This window comes from Brassica napus, chromosome C5 (genome assembly GCF_020379485.1).
Source record: "Brassica napus cultivar Da-Ae chromosome C5, Da-Ae, whole genome shotgun sequence".
NCBI lineage: Eukaryota > Viridiplantae > Streptophyta > Magnoliopsida > Brassicales > Brassicaceae > Brassica > Brassica napus.
The window spans coordinates 23,988,964-23,993,706 of record NC_063448.1 but is presented as its reverse complement, the minus strand read 5'-3'; the positions used below and the strand labels follow the sequence as shown (position 1 = coordinate 23,993,706).

Genomic DNA, 4,743 nt, shown 5'->3' with positions numbered 1-4,743 from the left:
TTTCTCTCTTGATCTTCGTTTAGGTTATAGGATTCATCATGGGTACAGATTTAGGGTCTCCGATTCAACACTAGTGTCTGCGTTCTCGTTTGGTCTCGAGTTTGGAACCGTTGGTCCTGTTCGGTTCCTTTGTGAATGATAGAAACAGAGGATGGGTTGTGTAAGATGAAAAATTATTCGACTTTTGTATTTGGAACTTATATAATTGTGAAGTTTTGTTTGGTAGAAGATGTGTTTAGGATGCTTGTACGAGCCTAAGATGTGTTTTGTTTTTTTTCTCGCCTTTCTCTTGTTTAATCAATAGCTTATATTATATAGCTTAGGAGACTTTTTTTTATCTCTGCTCCTTTCTAGTTCATGTGATCTTACAAGATTCGATCCTTGTAATTGTTTGATGCTTTTCTTTTTCTTCCAAACTTGTTCGCATGATCATGCTCATACTTTCCAGTTTAATAGTTTCTTCTTATGGGACAGTTCTCCATCTACATATAGTTCTAGTGACTCATGTATTTTTATGTTTGATGGAACAATGGTACATGGTGTATTGATTATGTCTTAGATCATTTTATAATGTGTTTGATGAAAATATGTAACAGTTTGTTATGTTTTGATTATAGACAGGTTCTTTCAAGACCTTGTGCAAGATAGATGAAGGCATCGTATAAGACTACATTTTAGTTATGTTTTGTGGATTTTCTATTCTAGTCGAAACAACCAAAGTTTTTGTTGGAAGTGGGAGCTCCCTTTCCAAAACCACTTTGATTATTGTCTTTCTAGTATTCTAGTTGTGTAAATTCATGAGAACGTGTACTGGATGCAGTTTCATTTACACAGGTTGCTTTATCATTCATAAAGCGTGAGTTACATTTTTTTAAAGTTAAACGGGCCTTTATCGGATTTTAAATGGGCATAAAACGAACAAGCTTTAGCAAACGGGCTTTAAACGGGTTCTACATAAATGGGTCTTTGGTGGACATATAGTAAACGGGCTTGGACGTAAACGGGTCTGGACATAAACGGCCGGACAAGCCCGTTTTAACATCCCATGCAATATTCTATTCACACCAACTTCCATTTTTCAGTTGGAATGTCGTTTGTATACATGTGTTTCTTTTCAAAAAGCAATATTTTCCGACCTTCCATTTTCTGTAATTTTCATTTACTGATTTTCCTTCTTTAGTTTTTTTTTCTAGAATATGTATGTCATGATTTCTATATAATCTTCATTACACACAAAAATTAAGTTTATACAAAAACATAAAACCTTAAAACCAAAAGCATCAATGGGAGACTTGCATAACACATGACCAATCACAAGAACAAGGAAAAAGGTTCATATATTCAGTGGAATCCTGAAGAAAATAAAAGTTTGATAAATCTACTTTTAGATGTTGTTGCTTTGGGTTTGCGTGACAGTAATGGCACATTCATCAAATTTATGGTGGAGAAACGAATTTTGCCTACCCTCAATCGATTTCATGGATGCAAAAAAACTTTTCAATATTACTCAAACAGAATGAAGATCTTGAAAACAAAATATCTAAATGCGGCTGAACTTCTTTGCTTTATGATACTTTGGAAAAACTTCCTTTATGAAAAAGACAAAATACTAGTCCTCTTAACAAAGTTGATGATTTGTTCACTCAAAAAGAAAGTGTAGAAGAAGCTAACGAGATGAATGCTTTGACAACAATCGGTCACAAACTCTTCAATTTGATAGAAGGAAGAGAAATAAGACAAAAACAAGAGGCCGAACAAAAAAAAGTAGAGCAAAATAAAAATAATCTATGGGAAGCAATCAAAGAAGTTTCTAGTTTGGAGGAACATATACGTTACAATGCCGTTAAATTGATTCATCAATTAGTAACGAAAGACTTATTCATTAGCATATCCGTTGACAACAAACGATGAGGTTGGATTAAGCATGATGTGATATGATTTTTATTTGAGCTATTACTTATGTGTGGTTTTTATTTATTATTATTTACTGATGTTGGATCTTATATATTGGTTTTTTGCATTTCTTTACATGGTTTTTATAATGAAATTGGTGTTGGTATTCTTTGTTCTTGTTCGAAACATGCACCAAGCATGTGTCTTTCATACAAACATATTACGATCCACTTATTGAGATGAAGAATCTAAGATAAGAAGAGTTGAAGAGAAGGAGAGATTACAGGAAGTAGATGCATGCAGGTGGATGCGTTTTGGTGGAGGCGTTTTGGTGGACGCGTGTCGGTGGATGCATATAGATGGATGCCATTTTGTCTTGTCTAATCTAACTTATCTTGGAAGGTGAGGTAATGAAGGTGGAAATCGTCCAAGTTGACCTCCAAAAGTCAAAAATGATGTTGGGGAAACTTCTAGACAAGTGGGAACCATTTTGAATTTGAATTAATGCAAATATAGTTGTTAAGTGAGAAGGCAGTCTATTATCATCTGCGTCTTTCTATACATGTTAGAGTTATTGTATTGATAATAACACATGTACAAATCACTTGGTAAATAATGTCTAGGAGACATCTAATTTTATTAAATATGATTATAATACTCTAGAACCCCCGAAAATTTTCATCCTTCAAACCTTAATCAATATGCTAAGGTGTTTCCAACCACACCACTCCTTAGACCATATTTAAAAAAAAAACGCAAATCATAATAGGCAATTTGCCAAAAAGACTCAAAAAGTAAATTTAAATACAATTTTATACTCCAAATTTAATCAGACGCAAAATTAACATAAAAGTGTAGTAAAATCAGATTTATCCCCTTATGACTAAAAACGGTACACTTTTATGGTTATATTCCTGGGAAGACTTCTCGATAAGTCTATTCATATATTTAATTTAATAATTAATTTATAAATTTTGAAAATTATTTTGATAGGAAACAAATTGAAATTATGTAAATATAAATAATTTTAAATCAAGTAAATTTACATTTAATAAAATTGAATTGTTTCTACATAGATTGTAAGTCATGATTGTTCATTGTTTAGAGATTGATAACATATGTTCAAGTAATGTTAGTATTTTAGGGTTAGATTTTATCGTAATTTTTTTCTTTTGAAATTAAGATTTGACTTAAGTGTTTAGTTTTGCATATATTTAATATTTATAAGTTGATTTTATGTTTAATAAAGTGTTCATTACTATCCGGTTAAACAATTTGATTTTAGGATTTATGGATAGAAAACTATTTAAGAAGCATGCCAAGAAGTTATGCACTAACAAACGTTTTTAGAAGTTTTCTAGAACGTAAGGTAAATTTAAGTTATGATACTTCTTCGGAAGTCTCATAAACTATAATGCACTAGCAGTTTTTTAGACAATTTTTTAACATAGTTAGTTTTTTTTCCCTCTCAAATGGATGCAACAAAATTGTGATGTTTCTCAGTCTAAAACTCGTTAACCTCTTTCTAATCGCTTTGAATTTGAAGACACCAAATTTAATATCAATTTTTCATCTCTTTAGCTCATGTCCTTCTCATCATTCTATCTTATTTTTAAAAGGTTTTTCATTATATGGTTTTCATCTTATTCTCCTAAAAGTATACCTATAACTATTAGATATGTATTTTGTGTTTTTGTTTTTTGAATAAAAATATAGATCAACCAAATGTGTGTTCTTTTATTATTTAGGCTTAAAATTTATATTTTTGAGTTTTTTTATTTTTAAGAAATTTTAAATGTTTTTGGATATTCATGTTTTTCATATTTGAAGACAATATGTAGGATTTCATATTTCATTAGAAGACTTCATTAATACTTCGTCTCGAGAAGTCTGCAATGCATATTGATAAATTTGGTAAGAATTTATTTTTCACTAGTTATTTTTGTGTGATTAAAATCGAATAAAGTTATAGATTCATTTTAATGTGATTTTAAAATTGGTCATAGTATATATTTCTCTCTAGAAAATAAGATAAAAATCTCTTATTTTTTTATATATTTATTTTTGTGTGTGTTAAAATCAAATAAAAATATTAATTCAAATTCATTGTGATTATATATATTTTTGTTATTATTTTACTTGTAAAAGTTATAGTTGTCAAACAATATAAAATATATTTTTGTTTTTGTAAACTCTGGACGACCACGTCTTTCCCATTGTATCCTATGGAGAAATCTTGCTCAGAGTCAGGAGCATAGTACCTTCCTCGGTTGATGCATTACGATTTGCATTGTCTGCTTGCTAGAAACGCTTCAGGACAATACCAGGTGATGTAGTGGGGAGTGAAGCGAGTGTAGCCTCTTTTTCGAGAATCTGAGCAGCTCCTTTGAACCTCTTGAGAAACTGGATCTGTGCATCATATTTGGATCCGCACTCATCATTGCTCTTGGTCCTTAACTTGTAGGCTACTCGGTAGTTCGGGTGTGGAAGAGCCTCCCGCCAGTCCAGACTTATATGAACGGGTTCACCGTGAGCTATGGATGTTTTGATGGCGCTTCCTAGAGATCTGCTGGCCACTGCTGAAGGACTCGTGATGTTCTGCGGGTAATATTCCACGTCTGACGTTTTGTCCTCTAGTGTGTCCATGGTGATAAGTGGCTCAGGCGGCAAGCCTGTTATCTACCACCAAGATGGTCCGGCACAAGCTTGTTGTGCGTTCCAAGCCTTGTGCAGCAAATCAAGCCCGTGAATCAAATAAAATAAATAAATAAATAAAGGAAGTAATCTGTGATAACCCGTTCAATTGGTGACAACTCGTCCTGTAAGACTGTTGTTAAAGGGTGAGGTCTT

At 32.2% G+C, this 4,743-nt stretch overlaps 1 long non-coding RNA gene across 1 annotated transcript; it reads left to right on the top strand.

Annotated features, from left to right (window-relative positions):
• LOC111213820 lies at window positions 1-871 on the top strand. The gene is made up of 2 exons (XR_002663449.2): window positions 1-160; window positions 618-871. It is a non-coding gene; the product is annotated as an uncharacterized LOC111213820 (long non-coding RNA).
• The last annotated feature ends 3,872 nt before the right edge of the window (window positions 872-4,743 follow it).